Source organism: Mycetomoellerius zeteki, unplaced genomic scaffold (genome assembly GCF_001594055.1).
Source record: "Mycetomoellerius zeteki isolate Tzet28-1 unplaced genomic scaffold, Tzet1.0 scaffold52, whole genome shotgun sequence".
Lineage (NCBI taxonomy): Eukaryota > Metazoa > Arthropoda > Insecta > Hymenoptera > Formicidae > Mycetomoellerius > Mycetomoellerius zeteki.
In genome coordinates this window covers 2,053,680-2,079,301 of record NW_017257523.1, presented here as the reverse complement: position 1 = coordinate 2,079,301, position 25,622 = coordinate 2,053,680, and the positions used below count along the sequence as shown (strand labels likewise).

The 25,622-nt window shown below is 38.9% G+C and overlaps 1 protein-coding gene across 1 annotated transcript in view; it reads left to right on the top strand.

Annotated features, from left to right (window-relative positions):
* The first annotated feature begins 268 nt into the window (after nt 1–268).
* Sema2a (Semaphorin 2a) overlaps nt 269–25,622 on the top strand; it is a 351,866-nt gene continuing 326,512 nt past the window's right edge. Inside the window, exon 1 of the mRNA XM_018455942.1 lies at nt 269–335. The gene's annotated coding sequence lies outside the window, so the exon portion shown is untranslated. The remainder of the gene's footprint in view (nt 336–25,622) is intronic.

The window sequence follows — 25,622 nt, the reverse complement described above, 5'->3', positions numbered from 1 at the left end:
TCGAGGACGGATCAGTATTGAATAGTTGAAACACAAAGGAGCTAGTGTAATTAGTTCCTGCAGATAAATACGTTTCTACATTCTGATAAAGATATTTACTGATATACACAGATTATTTAAATCTTGGATGGATATCATGAGATAAACGTTATTAACCGCTGATTTGTGCAAATACGTGGCGAACGTGATAAGAATTTCGGAGCAGTCAAGACTCATCGAACTTTAATGCGTGCATATTGAAACATGGTGTATCTATGAAACTCATCGTGAATGAACAAGTAAAGTGTCAGCCTCAAAACAAGGATTACGAGGATCGGCAACGACTCTACGCCACGGTAAGCTTTTCCTGGATAGCATGTGTTTCGTACTGCATGTTAAACATGCTCGAAGAGTTCTAGTACTTTTTGTCCAAAGTATCACGTTAATATTTATGAAAACTCCGTGCGAGGAAGACAATAAGTATCAGCGATACACGTAGTTGTATTAAATTATAGCTCTGTCGGATAGATCTGTAATCGTCTTTACTCGACGGCTTAACATACGTAAATGTCAGGTTGACAAAGTTAGCGAATGTAATACATGCGCTTACCAGCTTACCCGCCTCTATTACACATAACTGAAAGAAAAGAACTCGCGTTAAAATCTCACCGTGAGCTCTTTTCCGGGATAATCTGCCCGTTGATAACGCGCGTTTCGCGCGCGCCTCCGCGGACAATCCGCGTTTATTGTATGGAGAGAACCTCACATTTGTGTATCGACATGTCGACGTAATCCGTTCTCTCGTAATAATCCATCAAAATAACGGGAGCGTTTTTGTCGGGGAAATTTTGCCCGATATTTTTTTCATTTATTATTATTACTTTTTTTTATGGCCTTTGACGCGGAAAGCGTCCGCCGCGTTTCAACGACGTACCGCACCCTTTTATCCTCGTACATTCTGAACTCGCACGTACCTGTCTATTGCGATATAGACGGCTAATTGAAATTCGGATAATAGGCAAACCGATAAGCGGCATTGTTCGTGGCTCTAAAACGAGGAAAGTGTTTTTGTCGGGGTCCTCCGCTGTACCGCCGATGGAAATTCGTTTTCGCGGCTCGTTATGGTTATCTCGATATGATACAGTATTTCTATCGGGACTCGGCTGGCGGGCAATGATAATCCAGCCGGGCGACGCCGCGTCACCCTACGAATATCGTTAGCAATTGGTTTTAGTGATAATGGGTATTCATTGACATTGATTGGACGCCCGTTAGACGGGACTAATTGATCCATTAGACGAACAAGGTCTTTCCTTGAGGGCTCGATATCGCGAAGGTCTTGCTAGCCTCGTTAGCACATCGTCGTTAACATCTTACCCTATGCGACGTGCTCGCGCGCGCGCACCTTAATGGATAACAAAATTTATACGATAACGACAAGACAGGAGAAATATATGGAGCATAAGATCACATTAATGGCGATCACAGTACATCCGAGATTCGTGACATTATAATCGATCTCTCGCAACCGCAGCGTTTCGACCGAGATATAGTGAGAAGTGAAATATAACGTCGTAAAAGAAAAATACAACTTTGTCGTCTTTTATTCTTTATTCCTGTACTTTGTTGCGTTTCGCTCTTGTCTTTAACCGTCGCAATCATGATCGCTCAACTGTGTTTACCTGATAATTTAGGTTTAGCCAGCGATTCGAATTTGCGTTGATGATGTCCGTATTATTAATTGCTATGCGCGCGCGCGCGTACACTCACGTCGGCCCTCGTCATTTTGATATTGTATGCGTAAGCGGAACGAACACCGTGGGTGGTCGTAACGGTGTTTCCAGCCGGACGCTCGTCTTTCATCGTAATAAAAGAGCTACATAATTTAAAACAACCCGTTGGAGATAGGGACTTATAAATCGTTTCGGTCGCTAGGGTGGTCAACATTATCGTGTTTATCGGAATTACGAGCGGCGATCTCATTGCATAAACCTTATGCGGGGACGTAGCGTCTTTATTGTTTTCCATATTGCCGTGGTACTATCCCTCGTGCGTAAATCGTAGGTATTCAAATGCGACAGCAATGCGGCTTAATTCGCTGAAGCAAAGATTCATACGAGAGATAGAAATATATTAATCTCGATTAAGATCGAGTGATAAACCGCTGACCAAAATTGTGTACACCAATAGCTGCGTTCAGCAGAAAAAGCAGCTTTGCAACTGTTGTAAAATTCTTTAATATGATTGGTTTTGCCCTTAGTTTCTCACTGGATCTAAATGTATAAACCAAACACATTCAAGAATTTTTTACAACAGTCGCAAAGCTGCTTTTTCTACTGAACGCAGCCAATGCTTACTAGTGCCCAGTAATGCCCAAGTAATGTTCAATTTTTATGTCCACTAAGTTAAATCTATAGTGTCAAATATAACCATTGTTTTAGTATGAAATAACGATATAATTGAGTAGGAGCAGTGGCGACTTACATTACGTTAAATTTGACATTATAGATTTAACAATAAATGCCTTAGTAATGCCCATTAATATCCTGGTAATGCCCATTAATGTTTTACTAATGCATAATCTCATACCGTTTATTATAATACACAATTCTGTTAAATAATGCCCCAAACACCGCAATGCCCTCAGCAATTTGACTCCTCGATTTTAATGAATGCAGTAATAAAAGATTGAAAACGGCATGTATATGTATACGTTGATCTCTGTATACGTATGTGTTTGATTTTATCTATATTTACTGATGTTAATTAAACGAAAGTACTTGGTTCATCGTACTAAGTGGTTTAAATATATCTGTGTACTCGTACATTTATTACAAGTTATAGCTATTTCTTCATAAATGCGGATCTTGATTGAGCTCGAATCGTCAAACTCAAATATTCGTCCGTAAAGCGCGAAAGAGATTTGCCAGTTTATTTTCTCATATTTTACGATGGGACGAGATGACCAGTCTGAAAGGTATGAGACACGATTAAGCTGTACATATCTGACGGAAAGTTCGCAAATCCGCAATCGGTTTCTCGATTTGCGGAACGAATTAAAGTTGGTCAGCGTCTGTTTGCACAAGTCATCGACTCACCGTAATCCATTTGTTCGTATCGGCCAATAGAAATAGAGATTCGGCGTTCGCGTAAACGATAGGGAACGGATAAATATATCGGTGTCGCGAAGCACCGTTTGTACAACCGTGGATGATTTAACAATATGGATTGCAATCGATATGCTATACGCGCGCGCATCATCCCCAATGTTTTAATTATTCGGAAATGATTCCGTTCTATGCCAGACAATATTCTATATTCCAACGTAACGGTAATATTCCATTTCGTTTCGCTAAAAAATTTCAACTTCACCGAAACCTGTAATTACTCGTTCGTAAAACATCAACTGGATACTCGAGCCATTGCGTGCTACATTTCCATGTTACACGCAATCGTTTTAAATTAACAATGTATTCGAATTACGCCGCTTATACATCAATCGATCGCTTCGCACAAACCGCTGTTCATTTATCATTTTTACGGACCACGCGGGCGGAGCCTTTTTCCAGCCATTCAAAAATTCACCACGAGAGCTTCCCGTTCTGTCCCTTTCTTACTCCCTGACTTCCTCTTACATATTTTTGTCTCTCTTCCTCCGGATCAGTTCTGTCAGAATTCACCGGACCGGCGAGATGATCGAGCGCTTAAATATGTAGCACCCATCGTCTCGCACTCTTCTCGTGTTTTTCGCCTCTGGAACCGTCCGGAATTCCGCAGGATGGAAGGCATCGTACCATTGACGATATCGTGCCGCGTGGTGAGCCAGCGAGAGATAAATTTTTCAGAATTTTACGATTCTTCGCGCCAACGGTATGCGCGATTCGCCGCGAAAGAGGAAGAGTCATTCGTTCGCTCACCCGTTCGATCGTTCGATCGTTCGTTCGTTCGTCCATCCGTTCATTCATTCGTTTGCTCGCGGCGAAGGGAACGTCGGATCTACCTACGCGGGCAGATGCGCTGCTCCCGCGCGTCTGCGAATCGATATGCATTGTCTTCGTCTCTTCCCTTCCTGTTCTCCGACTTTCTCCAACCGTCGGTGTCCGCGATATCCAACACCGTCCGTCTTTGTCGCATATAGCGATTTCTCGCTCATCGGTTCTATGTCGTTTCGCACTCCCTGATGCGCTGGCGGTTTTATTTCATCACCCTCTTATGTTTTATTAAGCAGCTCCTTCGCTCGCGCACAGTTTGTTTTTTATGGTCACTACCGGAAACAGCTGTATCTGTGATTCCTGGGTTTAGCGCCGTCGCGTTGTCCGGGTTCGATTCCCGGATGTGCCGCGCCCGCGCTAGGGTACTGATGGATTTTTATACGACGAAGAAATCTGTTGGCGGAGGAAGTAAATAGGATCGCGAGGAATTCAGGCGTAAGGGATTATGATGATATATATTTTATGTCGTAGATTTTTATATGGCCCAGCAAACGTAAAGGAACGGCCGCGGAATTCTGAAGGGATGAAGACATAAATATGTAATGGTCATGTGACTTATACTCGTTTCTATCAATGTAGATTAAGTTTAATCTCGATTTAAATTATTTTTTATCTTTTTCTAATTTTTAAAACTAAGGAAAAAGATGAAGAGTCAATTAAACCGAATTAAAATTAAACGGGCATTAGATTTGATTCCACCAATGTAAGATTAATTTTAATCTCATTGTTAGTTTACTTCATTGTTTATTTTGTTCTAATTCTTAAAAATGTACTGCAAATAAAAATTTTTGTGTCTTCGCTAATTATTACTTCGATAGGTATATGTCGTACATCATCAAGACTGAGCATGTATTTGAAATACTTTTACTTGAAAAATAGTATTTGTAGAATAATTATATTTTATATTTTGTATTTCAGCAGAGCACATGAAAATATTTTGTATTTTGTATATCAAATACTAATATTGATGATCAAGCTTATAATATTATTTGAAATACAAAATACAAAAAACTTTCAATCTTTCGATTTTAAATACAAAATACGTAATACTTTCATGTGCTCCGTTGAAAAATATAAAATACACTTGTACTGCAAAAATATGTGCTTTAAATAAAAGTATTTTAAATATATAGCTAGCTCTGTGCCGTACATTGTTCAATATACATCTAATAAAAGGAGTAATGATAATCCAATCCTTTAAGTTAAATAATTTTATTATTTTTTACTTCCATGTGAGTTAAAATGTAAATTAATCTATTTCTGTAATTAATTGCAAAGCAAATCATCCATATTACGTATGCACACAATAAATAATAAAATTTAATTGAGTCAAATTTAATTTTTCTTGAGTTAAATTGTTTAAAGTTAAAACATTGGAAGTTTTAGTCAAATTAACGACATATTAACTAGGAGCAGTGATGACCTATAAAAACACGATTAAAAATAACTCAAATTGGGTATAATTTAACATTATTACTGTAAGTAATTGGTATAGGAAGAAATAGAACATATTTATTAATTACATATTCTACGACGGTACAAACTATATAGCGTTTTTATTCGAATAGCCCGGATATTAGGAGCCGGATATTATATCTCGGCGTTGCGATCGTTCTCGCCATTGTTTGTTAAGGACAATATTTGTATATTCTGAATACAGGGAGTGTTAGCCGTAGTTGAAATATGTTTTAATGTAACGCGATATATAGCGGTAGAGTTGCTTAGCGTGTAGCGGGATAAACATCATAACGTAAGAGGCTGCATCGCTTCCTGTTTGCGAGTCTACATTAAAATGCACGGTCGGCGATTTTTTAAAGTCGTCCCGCGCCTCCTGTGTTCCAGCTGCGTCCTAAGCGATGCGGCACAATATTTCACGTACGCGTATACTGCATCCTCATTAGAAAACGCTCGGGTTCCCTATGAATGTAAAATAAATATAGTTCCCAGTACTATATCGTTTTTTTTTAATGTTCGTCCCATCGCTTTTAATAATAATGTCGCACATCGCTTAGGCCACATTAAAAGTTACTTTAAAAACTGTAAATTACTATGATTTAATGCATATAGTAAAAGCCCTTGTTTTCGCTTTTATGACACGAGGTATGCTTAACTACGAGATATCGTATAAACAGAAGTGAGATGCTTAGTTTAAGACTGAGCTAAACTTTTTATACTTTCTTGCATTCAGTATGATTCTGCCGAGGAAAACGAGTTCGACAGAGTCGGAAAGGATGGTTAAGGTAACGCGGAAACTCCGCCGATTCGGTATCGTCATTGAATCTACTGGTTCTCGGAAGAGATGTACCCATTGAAAGCTTTCTTTTCGGGTCGCACCTGACCGATCGACTTATCGTAAGTTTCAACCTTTCTGCACCGGAAAAGGCAGGAAATGGACGGCGGGACGGATAGGAGGAACGAACGAGTTCGGCGAAGAAAACAGCGAGTCTCGTAGAATACGGATTTCCTGAATAAGAATGAGTTCGGCGGCGCTCAAAGGTACTGCAGTCCCAGAGGAAGGGTACGAAGTGCCAAATAGACTTATTTCGATGTTGCGGGAAGGAAGAGAATCGAAAAGTTTGCGTCGAAGATATGGAGTGAAGTTTTGAGGCACGACAAGGCGAGCATACAATTCTGTACAAGACGTTATGCTTAAGTGATAGAATTCGCTCTGAGAGAAATTCGACAAAACGAGCTCGATATTGAAAATGTGAGTAGTTATCTAATTGAATGTAATCATAAAAATTGATGCATCAAGAGTGTCGGAACAGCCGAGTTGCACGTAAATGATCTTATTACATATAGCAACACGTGCGATCAGTGACCACTCCGGTGCAGACGAACAATCGTTTATGCTACCGACGTTCTCCGATTATACCTACCTCTTATCGAATATGTCCACCGGGTGCTCTATCCGAGGGATATCTACCTTGAGTTCACGGTGGATCCCTCTATCCGGATCCTTGTACCATGCGAGAAGATCACAAAGGTCTCGCCGAACGGCCCCGACGCATAACCTTAGTCTCGTCGTAAAAATGCAAAGCGCCCCGTGCGAATAAAAAGCTCCCCCGATCGGCACGAACCTCATGAAACTTTCAGAAGATGCGACTATGGCGGTGGCGGCGAGAGATGCTGCGTACGGAATGCGTTCATCTCTGCTTTTTCTCCACCCAGCACACCATTTTTTTTTCCCATCCCGCTTCCGGCGGAAGTTTGTGTACTTCCGAGGCGACGTTCTACGTGACAATGTACCCTCTCTGTCCGACAGTATTACCTATGTACCCTTCCTTTTACCTGCGATGTGTCCACTGGATAAGTTCCAAAAGTTGTACAATCACTCGCGACTCTGCGGAGATGGGGAACGTGCGAATATCCGATTTTCAGGGCTTCCTACTTTCCCTTCTTTTCTCCGGCTTTATTTGATTTTCTACGGGAGTCTGCCGTTCGTTTCTCTTTCGATTTTTCTCCGATGTTTGTCTTTGCGTGAATTATTCAACCGCTTGTTTCCTATTTTTTGTCTCTACTTTTTATTTTTCTTCCTTTTTTTGGTATCTCTTCGCACGAAAGCAAAGAGGTATGCCACGAAGGCAAACAATTGTTCAGTATTGCTGTTTCCACATAACAATCTTTTTTTTTTTTTAACAATTATGACTTTTTTTGCTTCGAACTACGAAGAATATTCGAGTCTTCATTCTTACTTGTGTAATATTTCTATCGTAACTTTTCGTCGCTTCACTTTTTCCTTTACATCATCTTTTTTGTCACAGTTTCGACTTTATCGATCCAGGTTCGTGGTGAAATTCCTTTTTATTTTCAAACGCCATTATTACTCGCTCGAGCTCGCCATGTAATTCCATTTGAACTTCCGCTGTGGCCAGCTACGTGACATCCTAGAGATCTTTTTTCAGCGACAATTTTGCAGGATAGGTGTTTTGTATTTCGAACAGTTAGCGCCAAGACACCAGAAAACTCGTCTTGCTGAATATGGTTTGAGTTCGTTGATGTTTTTTGCGTTGATTAGTGCTTTTTCGTTTTCGGGGTCAACACGTCTTATCACAATAATAATCTTCTTTCGATAAATGTCTCACATGTAACGCCCACAGCAATAATGATTTGAGATACATGCGAATCTATTTTTCTTACTCACTTTCTCCCTTGTTTCCGATCCTTCAAGAAAAAGACGCGTTTACGGCAACCAACTATGAGATGACGTTCGTATTTCTCAGTTCGACGATTCATCTTCACTTATTACATCCAGAAGTTTCTTGCTAAGAGAATACAAAATGCAGACTTGAAATCAATATATCGGTAAGCCGATATCATATTTATGTGGGTGGCTTTAAAAAGGATATATTTTTTATATGACAAGATTTATTGCTTATTTACGATAAAACACGGTATTGTTCTTAGTGCTAATAAATTGTAGAGCTGCTTTATATTTTCGGTATAATACGCGCTCAAATCTTCATCTCAATTTCTCGCTTCTTACTTTTCGCTTATATTCACAAGCACACGGCTTCTCTCGCTATACTGTATAACGTCAAGTCGTTTGTACCTTTTTCTTTTTTTCTTAAGCAACCGTTCCAACCAAGAGCGGCTCTCCTTTATTTTGTGAAATTCTTAACAGAAGTCTCGAGAAGTTGTCACAGCTCCGCGCGATAACTTCTAAGCAACGAAGCGAGGTTGGAACTTTTTCCCCGAGAAAGAAACAACCGCGGCGACGGAATACTTCCCTTTGCACTTTGTTCATGAGAGACGTCCGCTAATTCCATTTTCTTTCCTGACATTTAATGGAAGCGAGCGTCTCATCGGCGCGTATACTTCCGTTCGATGAATCAGGTTCGGAATTTTTCTTCATTCTTTGGGATTTCGGACAAAGTCTTAAGAAGTTCTGAACTCTTCGGCACGACTTCTCGGAAAGAAGGGATAAGTGAGAACTTTTCCTCGTTAAACGAAGAATGATATTCGCTTTGTCTATCACTTTTCTTCGACATCATTCTCATTTCTTCTTGATTATATTCCGTTTTCTCGTATATAAATGCACATTTCTCATTGCTGAGCATCATTATAAACGTCGTATGATCTTACAATGTAAAAAATATGTAACTTTATTATATTATAATCATTATTTCATATTATAAATGTCATTTTTTTGTTATTTAAACTGATTAACTCTAAAGAATTTAGAAAGATATAAATGCTACTTCATCTTGTTATAATTTACATTTTTTAAATAAAATTAATATTTATAATTATATTAATAATTATATAATAAATATATTAATATATATTAATAATTATATAATAAATATATTTGTTTATTATATAATAAATATATTTGTTATTTCATAAACAGTTTCTTTTTGAAGTAAACGAATAGAATATATTTTCAGGACGGAGACTTATTTTGGCGAAGAAAGAGTCCATCGTCTCAGACTCGTTTGCCAAGAAAGTCGACTATACCGCCAACTATCGCGTCCACAACCGTACAGGTTTCTTTACAATGTCGTTGCCGAAAATGGTGCGTTATGTGGTATATCTTCTTCATTGTTCCTTTTCTTGGACACAGTCGACAAAAACGTAGCTATACCGACATAGGGATGAATGCATCGAGTTTCGTGCAATGGCGTCACTTTGTGTGAAGTAAAGACGATCGAAAGTAGGACGATAGAAACATTGCGTGTAAAATGCTTTCTTCTATACACTTCCGTCCTTTGTACCGTATTTTACTTCTTGTCATTTCTATCGGTTAGCGAGCGATTGTCACGAGACTTTGCTACGTTTCAAGCGCATTTTTTTAATTTTTTTTTCTTTTGCAAAACTGCCAACTAGAAGTATACTAACGAGATAATACGCTGCCTTATACGTCAAGGGAAATATATAATACTAAACCCTTCTCGACAGGCTCGTTCGACTTACAGGTGGGATTCAAGGAGCTCGGGTATAGTACAGTCACCGTAGTTAAGATGTTATCGTATCTCACCATGGTGAGCTTCCGGGGGATTCCCCATGGTCAACCTGCGGGTATATCTCCGTTGATCTTGTTCCCCGTTCCGTTCCTTCATCTTCCCGTCTATGCCGTTTCTACTATTTCTCTTCTACTCTACTGTAATCTCTTCGATAACTCACCTTCTATTCTTACCGATCACTTCAATCTGTATCTCTTTGCATAATTTTCTGTTTCAGTCTATCGTTTTTTGTCAAGTACGCATCGTGTGGACGACATAACTACAGATTAAAATGATAATTTACCGCAAGTAGCATGGAGTCGATAGAACATTTCAGTCTCCCTCGACAAAATTCTCCTATTCTTTTTTATACCGAGATTCTTCTTATCTGCAATCCTCTAACTGCTGTTACACGGACGACCGCCTGCCTCCCGAACGTGATAGATAGTGCTGCAGGGGACAGCGGTCAATGGTCCATAGGTCTGATCAAAGGGCACCACTGACTTTGAAGGTGCCCATAAATCCGACTTTATGGGGCAAATTTCAATTCTTTATCGGAAAAAAATTGGGACTATCGTATAACATTAGAAGGAACTCGATCGGTCCCTGTAACAAATTTATTTTCGGAATATGACATTCTCCGCGTATAATGTAACGGAAAATAAATAATCATTTGGAAATTTTCTGTTTTTCAATGCTTTGTAATCTTATGATATGCTACAACTATTAGCTTAACAAATTTATATAGCCACATTAAATTAATATATGTATATCGGAAAACAATAAACAAATAGAAAGAATAGAACGTGAAAAGACGTATTGCTTATCAAACAATTTTCCTCCAATTTTTAGACAGACAGAAATCAAAGAAATATTTTACAACAGTGAGTGAAACCATTAGAAGCATACAAATGATATACAAAAAGGGAATTGTTATGAATGAATGAACGCTCTACTGCTTCGCAAAATCGAAATTAATGCGTAACTGGATTCAGGCGTTGTGCCAGATATCTAGAACTGACACGATTCTTTTGCTGTTAACAGCCCACAGTTAGCCGGTTCGCTAAATCGATACCGCCCGCGAGCAAAACGGGGAAAAAGGGAACAACAATTAGCGTTCTGATACGGGGAATCAATTGAAGAAGCAGAAAGAAAGGAAGAAATCCCTGGCTCGAGGTAATTGGTCTCGGCCCTTGAATTTCCGCGACTAAACTCGTCAAGATATTCGAACAAATCCTTTATGACGAAGGGCTTCCCGCTCGTTGTGTTTCTGAGACGTACGAAATACAGAAAACGAATTCTCCTCTCTCGATATAAACGGGGAAAATCTTCGTAAAGATAAAATTCGTCGTTTTCTTTTCACACATCTCTAAATATCTTTTTAAATATTTATAACATAATTTTTGTATCACGCGTACGTGATTCTGAGTTTGACGTAATCCTTCGCGTTTTCGCAATTCTTTATCGATGCAAAGAGCGAGCTGGTCGACACTTTGACGATGAAGAGAAGAATTTTAAACTCCGCACGCCCCTCCGCTTTATCGACCTGCCTTCTCTCGCCCGGTTCTCGCTACTCACGCTGCTCGTACCGCCGAAGTACCCCGTGGCATCAATCTTGCATAGAATCCTCGAATTTACGGCTCTCGTCCCGCGCGCTCGCGCTGAATTACATTCGACGGACGCCGTAGAATGGCTGCGACTATCTCTACATCCGGCGTCTATTCGCGTCGCTGCATTGCCACGTATATAACGCACGTCTCTGTTTTACCGCTCCTCTGTTCTCCGCCAGGACTATTTCAGCGACGATGAGATTAGCTCGATAAGCGACAACCGCGCGGCTGAAATAAAGCGCGCCAGCTGGTATTTCGGCCGGTGCTTTCTATTCGCGTGCGACTAATCGCGTGAGCGATGTACGGGAACTCGCGGAAACAAGGTAATCCGCGAGTATAAATGTATAATTCCCATCAACATTAATGCCGTTTTCACAGAGGGGAGTCCGCTCATCAAAATCATATGACCATCATTAAATTTTCTGAACTGCATGATCACGCACGTACGCACACCCGCAACAGAAAATTACACGTGTCCTTTAAAACGCGACTTGCCGGTGAATCGGCAACGCGGACGCCGCCCGGTTTCATCCGCAGACTTTCCACTGGTGGAAACTCTTAAAGTGTCATTTCGCGCGGAAACTCTCTTCCGTCCCTTTATTCTCTTACTTCGTCATTCTGCTATTCATGTCGCACAACTGTAGTCAAATAAATGCTCGGGAAATAACAAGCGATCAAACGGTGGCTCAATAAGTTATTGTTGTCCCGTAAAGAGTCAATTTGTACAGTGTAAAGAATGGAGGTACTGCCATGCAACACTTGTTATCGGATATTCCGTGGGTAATTTTGCAGACGTTGTCCGCCGCATAGAGGTGATTTTTCTTGCCCGGTAATACACGTCCACGCGTAGTAGCGGGGCAATATCAAAGGGAAAATCCCGTCGACCGTAATCTAGATTTTCAATCTCGTAACAAATCGTATTATTCTGCCGTTAAACATGTCATTTATTCCACTCTGTTTAAATCGCCTCGCATTATAAAGAGAACGTATTCCAATATACGATTTCATACTGTGAAGAGACAATTTAGATAAACTCATTCATGAGAAACATGAGATTTTCATCATTTACGTTTTTAATGAAATTGATGATTTAAATGAGAAATATCATATATATCTTGCAGAATGTAATGCAACGTTAATACGCATATTGTAATACAATGAATATACATACGTGTAACCACGTATGGCCGTTCTATTTACATTTCAGTAGCGCGTTCGCCGCGATGATAAAGAATCGCTATATATACAAATGCAATACCCCGGCAAGCCAGGAAGAGAATGTAGTTGGGTGGGCACCGATATAACTACTCGGCTCGGTTCGAATTTTTCATTCGCGAGGCTCCGCCAACGGTATATCTCGTCGACAATGGTGAATACCGGTTGAAGCCGGGTCGCATCGTTGCATACGCGATTCACCGGGTGAATAAAAAAACGGCACGGTGTCACGGTGCATGTGCGCCGTGAAAAAGAAGATGCGTCGCGTCGTCTCGGACATGTACAACGAACGCACGGATTTGACCCACATTTCCACGTTTGAGTCTTTATTTCCTCGTCAAGAGCGATAGTCACTACCGACCGTTACCGCCAAAATAATGCTCCCGACCAGGCCATAGCTCCTACGGGAAAGCATAACAGCTCGAAATTGGAGGTAAATTAATGATCAGATCGGGCCTCGTGTTCGGCGAGTAATTACCGATCCCGCAGGGAGGATGGCGCCGGGTGTGGTGGGCGAAGAAGGAATTTAGCCAAACCTCCCTGTAATTTCTCGTTCATCCCTTCGCAAACTTGGTGGTGCCTAGGGTTATTCCAAGGGCGTCCCGAGGTGACTGCGGGGAGAAGATGAAACGGAGGCGGTGGCGGTGGCGGGAGTATAAAGAGGCGGAATGCGTAGAGAGGGTTGCGGATGTAACGGAGGAGGTACGCGGGGGAGGAGTGAGTTTTACTCGGTGCGAAGGAGCAAGTTACCCCTCCTTTCTCCCCGGTAAGGGCTTCCGTGTAGTAGGTGAGTTATTGGCGTTACGTTAGACGTCACATGCAGCGTCGACCCGGCAAGCCTTCGCTCGAGAGTGCTCGCCGGTTTCCCCCTATCTCACCGCGAGTAAGACGCAACGTCAGATGCAAGACAAACGTCTCAATCCTAACCGGAACGATGAGAATGACGCCTGTGACGACAGCGTATGAATCCTTCTGCGACTTCTCCGTTCAGTAAAGTCGCCGGAAGAAGCGAGGCACGCGTTCCCGTTCGATCTTTCCGAATCTGAAATCGGATGATGTATTCGACTGCATCTTACTCATTCCACTTATCGCGGACGATGACACGTGAATGTATTCGAATAGAATAGATAATGAAATTTGAGTCTATTAATCCTTAAACACCACGCTTCATTTCATACGGGGGACGGCATACTCATGCATTGTCAGTGTCTATAACAAACCTCAATTTGATCGCTTATAACTTTTATAAAAATGAACATGTTATAAATTTATTTTTTCAATTGACATATTGTTATAAAATTTATTTTTTCAATTGAATTAAACGTCAAACATTGAAGAATATAACGGTAACAAGCAAATGTATGTATCTTATTAAAAAAAAGTTACAAAAAAGAAAATAAAAATTAAAAAAAATTTTTTTCCAAATTTGTGTTTGTCAGAAAAATTAAATGAGGCTTCTTATATAGTGTTGCAAAAATTAGAAACTTTAAATTAATAAAATATTTGTCATAATTGAACAAAATTTTTTTAAAAATATACGACGAACTTGGATACCTATATACAACATACTCAGTACGATCTTTCGATCCTTATTATTTAAAAATTATTCCCTCATTAATACTGTTCTTTACGCCAAAGAAAAAAAATATCCTTATGTGTTCAAATCTGCCAGGTAAATCACTCAACACTTTCAAAATTATAGAAGTACTAATCTTGGATTAGAAAAAACTATGTTATACTAAAAAAGTGTTTAAGGATTAAGATTAATTTTAGTCAAAACTAAGCAGATTGGAATTAACGAATTACCTCATTATACACCCGCGATAATTGCGCCATATAAATAATATTTATTTACTAGTAGAGGCGAATGCAGAATCACGAAAATACTGTTTCATCATAAATTCGAATAACGTCGATTTGTAGGATGGCATTTTCGTGTTACGAAGATACAAGAGAGGTCGAAACCTTTGTGCAAAATCCCTCAAAGTGCGACATATTGTTCTCCATTGACTATCTGATGGTCGGAGTCATGCGCTTGCATGCAGTATCGCATGAGAAATGTCGCGTTGCTGGGTGAATAACGAAAATGGGCAAGCGTGGCAACGGCGATTTCTTTCATGTCGTGGAGAACAATGTGGCGTTGCCAGCGTGACGAAGAAAATATGCGGAGAATCGGTGCATTCGATCGGGGAGGAAGATGACGATGATTTGTCATAGTAATTCGTGAGCAGTATTTTGCATGCAAAGTACGTTAATAATTTGAGATTATATCGCTATCGTATATTTAAGTATATAAGACAGTTCCTTTTTTAGCAATAAGTATCGTAAATGTAGGTAACTTGGGACAGCATGTATTTTTGTTAAATTTAATAGTGGTATTCACCCATGAGTCTCTAAAGGAAGTTTAAGTTTTAAATTTTCTTTAGTACCTCATGAATGGATTCCATGATTGAATTTAACAAAATGCTGTCCCAAGTCACCCACATTTGCGGTATATCTTATCTTATTAAATAGAATTTGAGTAATGATGCGCTATTGTATTTTTAATAGATAGTAATTATTCTAATTTATTCGCAGAATTAAGGACATTCTATTAACATTTTAATCGTGCATTTCATTATACGCGTGTTATACTAACAACTACAAATCCTGATAAGCATAGCGACTTATAGAGATATACATAATAGCTGAAATATGTTGATGATGACGTTAGTGTGTGAGGGATGATCGATCAATGTCAAAGGTTGATCGGGAACCGGGAGCTGCCAACGCTCTTTTTACTTTGAAAGACTAGCTTCTAGCACTTTATTTGTCCTCGTCGATACAGAAAAGTGGTTAAGTGTGTCGTGATCAACGTGGTATCGCTATGTTGCTGTCAAAACTTCTTATGTAAGTAGTGTAAAAGTATTGTGTAAAAGTGAGAGCCACTTTGTGACAAATCTTTAAATCCGATTTCTGTCTCGAAGACAAGCTACATGAAATACTGACACATTGATCAAATTTGAATTAATAAAATTGTGATTCAGCTCAGTGTTTATACGTGACGTTACGAGCCTTACGATGTCGCGATAGATTACCACGGAAAAATAGTATTCCACCCCAATATGCATCGTTCTTTCCCTCCTTAACTGCTTCCAATCGTTTTGCGCAACACGAGTCGTATAAGGCTGCCTGAAACTTATCGGAGAACGTCGATCTAAATCGCACCGAATGTGACCGATAAAGGCAGCCTTAATGACATTGGCCCTCTCTACGCTGGTTCGAACGAGAACACATTCGATTCGAAGTACATTTATCTTGGCCCCATGGCACGCCGTTGTAAAGTATGGTTCCGGCGACCCTCCTTCGACCCTTCTGCCAGCTTCCGGACTATGCTCTTGATGGAATACGTGCGTGGACTGCACCCACGCCTCCGCGGAATTCCTTCGCGTTTTTACGAACAGTCGGCAGTTTCGCAGACTCCCCTTCTTCTCAAAGGGGAAATGTGATGTTTGATTTATTTGAGGTAGCACTCGTTTGATATAATTACATATAATATAAACAGCAAAGTAATAAAAATTGTAAATACTTAAATTCTGAAACAGGATAGGTAAAGAGGAAGCAAAAATTCTTATATCCCTCTCTAAAGAAAATTTAGAAAATACATCGGAATACGTGCGTGACTTGTGCACGTATTGTATCAGACACAAAAGCAACCCTGAGTGGTCAACCAACACTCTCACACGCTTGGAAACCGGATATTCTCCGTCGCAGCATTGTGGAACATGAGACTTGGGTGGTGGATTCGGCGCCTCGTCGGTGGCGAAAGCCGGCTCGCAGTGATTTGTTATCCTAACACCGCGATGGTGTTTGCCTAGCAAATCCTTAGCCACGTCTGCCGGCTAAGGCCCGCCGTTCTCTATCCGTTCCTCACGCAGCCGACCCTCGCTTCAACCCTTGAATCAGCCCCTTGTAAAAACACGAGTTCACCTTGGGTTGGAATCAGCGGGCTGTCTACATGCGCATCTGTACGAGCTAACACCAGCTAATACCAGCAATGACGGCGGCAGCAGTAGTAGCAGCAACGTTCGAACCGCGATGGTAAACGACGACGAAGCCACTGGGACGAGGTAGAAAGCAAACTGTGCCATGACCTGTGAACGCGCCAGGCTCTCCTCCTTCCGACGAGCAACCTATATTTCAAGCGGTGATAAATCAGCTAAGATTCCGGAAATTTACGCGCGACCTGGATCCACCGCGGCTATCATTCCCGCCTGCAACGAAGAAAGAGAAGGAAGAGGAGGGAGGGTTCGCATAGGAAGGCGCGGCGTGAAAATGGCGAAGGAAGGGAATCGGGAGTAGAATAGCAAAAAGGGTAAAAGAGGTCGTTAAAGACGATCGTTTGATCACCATATAACTAACTCTACAAAGCTGAGGAGCTTCTAAAGGAGCTATAAACCTTGAAAATATTTCGCAAATAGACCTTGTCATCAACGTCATTTCAGATATCGTATTCCGTTAATTAGATCACAGTTTAAAATTATATTGCATACTCGGTGTTGAAATGTTTGTTGCTAATTTTCGTTACGTATGCTTAATATACAGACTTACTTTTTCATGTAGAATTAACCCATTCCCGATTGTACCACGATTTTCGGAACATCCTGTATATACAACATGTAATAAATTTTGCCATTAGACTGCTTTTTATTAGACATCTTTTCACCAAATATGCAAGAAAACTAAATGCATTTATGTACCTTACAATATGTTAATGTAACAACAAAGTTTGACGCCGCATATATAACTATTTTATTGCTTTACGGATTTATTAAGAATTAATTAAGTTTAATTATTTTTATTATGAGATTAATAACCAATGAAAAAAGAACGTTATTTCTATTCTTTGAATTGAGAATTGTACTATTGAAATACGATTCATTGGCAAAGGGTGGGGCATTTAGATGCCTGCAGCTAGTAGCCACGTGAGTTGAGAATATCGATTCTTTCTAACCAACGAATAATTCTGCCTGCAACCCGAAAATAATCCACTGTTACTTCTTGAGTTCTAGCTTTAAGTAGATGTTATTATAATCAAGCATGTCATCATGTCGTGCATGAAGAAGTTTCGTTTTAAGTACGAAGACTCGGAATAATTGATGCAACGGACTCCTTTCGATACCCATATCAGTTAACGTACAGCTATTCGTCGGAGAAGCTTTTGCCTAAAGTTTGTTGGTAAGAGTTACTTGGGAAATTTCTTTAAGATCGACTCTGGGGAAAATAAACATTATTTTTAAATGAATGCATTAACCCCGGCAACGAGTAAAATCTATCTTTTTATAATTTCGCTTTAAGCTTGTTGAATAGATATTTAATGATATCGCGATATTGATACCATAATTGTATAATTTTAGTTGTAATATTGTTATCGTTTCAGTAACAATAATATTACAATTATCGCACGCATTAATCGCAAAATTAAATGAAAGATCCAATTTCAGTATCCAATCTCCAGTCGATACGTTGTCATTATTACACAGAATACACTGAATTTATTTCAATAAGTATGTAGGTTACAGTTTAACATGTTCCCGACGCAACTGCTCATGGCGCGACTGCTAATTATGTGCTAATTTGCTGTTAGTAATGGAATGGCACTAGATAACGCTATCGGAATCAGCGTCAGCTGTTTTCATCGGTTGCTCGGCAACCGGAATTCAGAATGAGGAATACGCTGGCGTTTCCAATTTGTACGCTTTATGAGGGACTTGCAGCATAATCCACGAAAAATTGACAGTCCAATCATCCGCGGCAAATATACACTGAAGTTGAAAGTTTGTCGACATTGTTCGCATCGATGTTCATATCACGATCAATACACCTACATTATTCTATCGTCAATTCAAGAACATTTTGACAGTTTCGTATGATGTTAAATATCAACGAAGTATTTACGACCATGGCGATACTTAATTGTGATATAAACGTAATGTGATATAAATGTAATGATATTAATTAAATAATTTCAAATAACGTTCATCGTTTCTCTCGTAAAAATGTAGTCTGAAATGTTTGTTTTATCTCTTGAAAATATTTCTAGAAAAATTATTTTAGATATATGCATAATTATTTATAGCTATTACGCTATTAAATATTGAAAGAACAATGGTAACTCCATTCTTTGAGTTAAATAACATTTTGTATTATTTTTAACTTCCATGTTTGTCAAAATGTAAATCAATCCATTTCTGTGGTCAGGTTGAAAATAAACAACGTCCTTATTAATGTACGCACGTAAATAATAAACTAAATTTGAGTAAAATTTAATGCATTTTTTAAATTAAATTATTGTTAGATTGTTGCAACTCTATTGTTTTAGTTTAATTAACGATTTATAGAAGCAGTGGCGGTCTATAGAAATGGTTAAAAATAACTCAAAATAAGTATAATTTTATATTATAAATTTGATAGTGTACTGTCATTAAGTTATTATAAATAGCATACAATATGTATATGCGATCAGAATGAACTAAATCGTATAACATGCGAAGTATTTCAGCTAGTGGAATATTCCAACGACGTCTCGGAAGTAAATTACGCTGATTGAGATCCCGAATTAATGTTTGTCTCGTTGACGATGCGCAACGTGCGCGGTTTTCACAATCGATCATTCGGTAAAGATCGACTCCCATCCTGGTAGATAGAATTAAATGTAGCGAAAAGTTGGCGCTGCTCGCAGACCCAAAGATCAAAAGTTATCGATTTTCCTGAGAGAGGGTACAAATATCCGCTTCGATGAGTAAAGGTGTGTTAATTAAAGCTTCTCATTAACGGTCTTACCCTTCGCAGTTCCCTACCGGCTTTACTCCCCTATTTAATGTAATGATCAAATAAATCAACGACCTACAAACACCTCGTCAACATTCGAAACAATGGTAGTCGGTTAACAATGAAATCGATACACTTTTTGATTTTTAATTAAAATACACGCTAATTTTTTTCAACGGTGAATGTAATATATACCACGGATTATTGGAACGAGCGGAATTTATAAATTAATTAAAGCTTATAACAAGGTAATATGATAAAGAGTAAAAAAGTTTTTAAAACGAATATTATTACTAATGATGAGGGTATGCAAGAGAACTTTTACATTGACTGCAAGAGCCGTATAATATTTCCTAATATTATGTGCTCGAGAAAAATAAATGTGTATTTCTTGTATATTGCGATTTTCACATGATTCACTTCTTAAGATCTTTTCAGATCCATATCCCTGAAATATTATATACAACCGTTCGTTCATATCAAGATAGAACGAGCAGACATCGCACTTCGTCAAGTCGTCGCGCATAGTCAAGACAAGTCGAGACAACCGATTTTGCATTTTCTCACATCGCCTCTTGTCTCAGGTGCTTGGAGCTACGCTGAGAAACGCAAATCGAAGAGTTACTGAGAGGCATAATAATTTCGCACAGTGAAAAAATACTCGTAGCACTAAGAAGAGAGGGAAGATTGGGTTTCTCGTTCGTTTGGGAGTCTCGGTTCATCAGACAATAGCTGAACTGCAGAGCACTCTTCCAGGTTATTCTGACATCTCTCTTTATATTTTATATTTAGATTCTTGTAAATTACTCGTACTTTTTTATATTAACAAGATGCCTCAAGTAAAATTAATTAAATATAATCTACCGAAATATAATATACTGTTGTACTCTTGCTCTTTATATTTAATTTCGTGATTTTCATGAGTGATCGATTAGGCAGCGGTGCTTTATCAATTAAAACAGTATGTATTATCGTGTGAAAAGAGTGAGATGGATACCGCTCGTCGCAAACTCTAGTAGGGAATCGATGTTATCGGAAGGTATCACTATGCAGTAATACCGACTTGTGTTGAGTTCAGCGCTTGTTCAACACCCTCGAGGCTTCTCCCCATATTAACACATGTACATGTGCGTAGATACGCATATGCACGGATTGTGTTATCATTCGTGTGTATTTTTGAAGTAGCTTCGTCGGTGTTCGCACCTCGCGTTGTAGAGAGGAAATCCGTAAGCCCCAGACGCTTATGCAACGTGCAGGGGTGTCTGAAGCGGTCCTTCAAGCCACCCCAAACGACTACTACCACCTTCGTGTCACACCTCATTATGCCATCGCTTCGTTAGCGTTGACATCGCTGTCGATAAACAAAGGATGAATCCGCGATCGGTATCTGTGAATGATGCGGCGCGCCGAGTAATTTTAAAGCTTTACTTCAGGCTGCCTGTCTACGTTTGCACGACAATTTATATACCTACGGAAGATGGAAGGAAAAGTACACGAGTTGTGAAAAGATAAATTTGTGTACTGCACCAGATTCGAGTGTAATGAATTAACATTTCCACTCGCGCGATTATGCACGTTAATGCGCACGTAAATACGCTACACGTACACACGCACGGATAACCGTCAAGGTAGGAGTATCACAGACAGATAACCCGACAGTCCGCACTCGTAAACCAGAAACTTGCGCAATCACAAGTTGGCAGAAGTCTGCCCCGAGCTCGTGAGCCTGAAACTCATAAAACTACTGTAATTGTAAAACACGAAAGGGCATAGGCGGGACTAAAATACCATGGCTGACTAACTTATGCATCATGGTTTATGGTATGAATTATTTCACTTGTTGAAATCATTTTTTTTTTCTGACAATCTTCCGAGTACTGTGCTTTTTTGCTCATTACCTCTTCCTATGTACCCGCAAAAAAATTTATGAAATAACGCGGTGGATGTTCCGGAAATTTCAATAAATACAACGTTTCCCTCGGAAAAGATCGCTATTTCGGCTTCGAATTGCTTACGTTAAAGCCAAAGATACTCAAAGAGAGTTACTTCCTTTTATCGGAATTCGATATTCGCTTTCGTCCTGGGAAAGGCTACTTTGATGGTTCTTGTGGATCTTCTTTCTTCAGTAAAATCTGGCTGCGCGGTAGATTGGATAGACGCCATCGGATGATTTTCGGGGAAAATATCATATTTCTTACTCATTGTTGCTACTAATACTCGCTTTGCGGTTTCTTTGAGGTAATCGTTTGCTTATTCCCGATATTGCGTTAGCAAGAGTATTTATAAATATTGGAAAATGGAAACCATTAATTTTCATCTAATTGTATGAGAAACCGCGATCCTCAAGGGTTTTCTCGTAAGCTACATTATTTCAAGAAAATTCCTTCCGGTTGTTGAACTTATTGAGATCTGGAACGGTTCTTTCTTAAATTATTGGTATACACGAAGTTACCGTTATGCATGAACGTTTCAATGAAATATCGATGAGTCTTGGAATACCCGTTAACCTCGAGCGATATTCTATCTAAATGCAGGCAGTACAAAATGTTGTACAAAATAAATTATAAGAGCTAACCATGCAACATAATTTAAACTGTCTTTTGTTACTGTGTACTAGAAATAAAGTATATTGGAAATACTGTTTTTAATGTTTCGATCACGTTGGCTCGAGTAATAAAGGCAGTACGGCCATCTGTGTTCGATATCCTTCTGTGCGTGCACCAATTCATTAGAGCTTGGATCAACCAGCTGCTGTACGCATAGTTAACAAAATTCATTACGCTTTTGAGAACACGTACACGCGAAAGTAACTATGATTTTATTGGAGCACTATGGCGTTGTAGAGTCGATAATTGAAAGTTGTATCAGTAGAATTATCGATCGTTTCTAATTCGTTGCAATGTAACATTGTAATTTATGCTCAAGGGATACGATATATTTTACAGCAAAGCCTTATAAATGAGCTCATTTGCAAAAGTAGTTATCTCTACTAAAAAATATTTTTTATGTAGATCAAAAAAACTTTTATTACAATTTTTCTTATTCGAGCTGTCAATAAAATCTTTTTTTTTAAATTAAGAATAATTAATTATAAAGTTAAGTAAATTAATTAAGAATAATTAATTATAAAGTTAAGAAAATTATTTTTCAGATAATAAAACGTGCACAATGTGACATGAAAAATACAATTTCTATTCATTAAAATACAATGCACTTTAATGTTTATGCAAAGAAAGAATTTAACTGATTTTGAAATTTATGTATTGTTGTAAAAATAATTAAATCTTACAGTTAAAGAATTAAACAGAATTTTTATTTAAACAGAGTTTTTAAAATATTTTTATTATCCTATTAAATAAAGATAAATTTACATAGTGTATTATGAAAAATTACATTTATTGGAAAAAAATACACTGCTTTTTTTCTTTTCCTTTTATGTTAAGATCAAATAAAAATAAAATATTAAATATATAGTATTTACAAAAATGGCAAAACAAGTTTCATAAAAAAATAGTAAATAAAAATAAAAAATTAATAAACCTGGGTTAGTCAGAGTACAGAGTAGGGATTTAACTTCTTTTACAACTTAATTTTTCTCTCTTGATTATTTTATAGGATTTGTAACTGTTTTTACACAGTTTAAAATGTTCAATTCGTAATCAAGTAACTAAAGGTTCAAAATGTTCTAATATCTCTTTTATTTTTATTTTTTTATATAACGGTTTTTGCATTTCGGCTATTCAAGTATTAATTATTAAAAAAGACACACAAAGTGATACATGATTCTTCATTTTATGTTATTAAATTGTCGAATCTATATTGTTTAAAGTCTTCACTTAATATTCATCCCTTGACACTAGTGTAAATGGGATTGTGGAATTAAAGATTAGCAGGGAGGGTAGCAGAGATATCCTGTTAAGGAAGATCGACTGTTAAGGAACATTTCGAGGATTCTCGTCTCGATAAGCCCCGCACCAATCTTCGAGCTTCTTAGAGGCGTCCCGGAATTATTTAGTGATGCGTAAGCCGCTCCGGGTTTGCCTCCAGACCGAGGTTAATGGCTTCGATTCCCAGTAGTACATTCGCCAAACCCTCTAAGTTAACAATATCTCATTGCCTCCTAACTGCAAGTATACAGTTATTGAAATAGTCGAGTTACGAAACTAATACATATGTATATGTACTCAGCGCAATGTAGTTCTATTCCATTGTTTCATTATTTAAAGGAAACCGTTATCAAAAAAATCATGCGTGTATGAAAAAATCTCAACTCAAAAAGAAATACCATATCGTAAACTTTATCAAACAGGCATGTGAGTTTTATATGCCTTCATGATGAGTTAGCTGTTCGATCGAGCACACTCAGAGAAAGGTTTCTTCGATTCAAAGAAATGTTTTTTTGCTATTATACGGTTAAAGAAAAAATTTCTTTGAATCGAAGAAACCTTTCTCTGGGTGCAGATATGTCTCACTAAAAAATAACGATTCAACATGAATTATGTTGTACCTAAGGATATAATGTTGGGAATGACTACGCTGAATATGAAATTTCTTGATAATGCAATCTTGTACTGCACTGGATTTACTTTCCGGCTCGAAATCTGACAGTTAAGAGCGCAAAATTTTCGATATCGGAAGAAAGGGGACAGGGAAAGGCTGTAGAAAACTGCGCAAAGAGAAAAAAAGAGGCTGTAGAGGAATCAGCAGAAGCTCGAGCGGTATTACGTTTATTTATTGATCGTATTTGCCTTCCAGCCAACTGAATCCTGGAAGAATTAATCCCGCTTTGCTCGGCCGAAGTACAGCATATTCGCGATGCGACGAAATAAACTGCTACTCATATTCCGTACTGTATTCCAGTGAAACTGTTATTTCGAGATAAAATTGAACAATGTGAATTGGTAAAACTTTATAAAGCTTGGATGAATTGCAGTTACATTTCATCGTTATGACGAATCAATATTCTCCTATCACATTAATGTTTATTTGTTAAATGTAAGAGGATTTCTCAGCTGGATGTATTCATAGTTTGACGGAAACAATTCCTTATTTTGTTGGAAAACTTGGACGACACATTCTCAACATAGTCAAAACGCTATACGTCGCAACCGTTGCACTTATCCTGATTAAATCTTTCTAGGGTTAAACGCGAAAAAACTTCACGAACGAACATATCTTACTCTGTTGGCAGTTTTGAGGTGAACTCAACAAAACTAGCGGAAGCAGCGGAGGAGCCGCGGACCCTGCGGAGATAGGAAGACGCTCGACCAAAAGGTGACAGAGAAGGACGGAAGTGGTTGGAAGAGGCATTATATTATGTGCCACGGGGCTAAATTGAATTCTCGCGCCGCCGCTTTCCGGAAATAATATTATGTTTTATGTCCCCGACACCCCGCGCGGAGCCCTATTGGAATCCCTTAATAGGAATTTTTCACATTTTCCGCCAGCTCCCAGCGAATAAGATCAGCGAGAGGTGGCAGCATCCATTGGCACAGATTCCGATCTGCCGGGGATTGAAAATGGCGGAGGCGAGCCGGGAAACACCACTGCGGCTTTCCTACCGTTCAAAACCGGAGGTTGAAGCGTGCGCGTGAGTGTGACGATAGTGGTGGTGGCGGTGCGATGGGGTTCGCTGGAGTTCTGCCCCTGTTTGCTTTTGCTATTCGCTTTCCTGCCACGATGAGCGCGAGGAAAATTCCGGCACCGCTGACTGGTACCACCAACGCAAACTATCGCCAACCGATATCAACGGCTAAGGTTGCATCATCTTCCGCTGATAGAAAGCTCTGGTTTCTTCAGCTTTTGGGATAGCGTGGCGCACGCGACGCTCGATAACTTTTACTAAGAACGACATTAATCGAGGAACACCTGCTCTGCGATATTTTACATTTAACTCGAGTTCTAGAACGAGATTCGGTGGTTTCAAATTATTACCTTACTTCTTTCCAGTTTAATTTATATATGTCTCACTATAGCAGATTCATTTATGATAAAAACATTTAAAAAATTTTGATTGAAATGAATACGAGATAGAAGAAGATATGGGGGGGGGGGGAAGCTATGGAACCAAA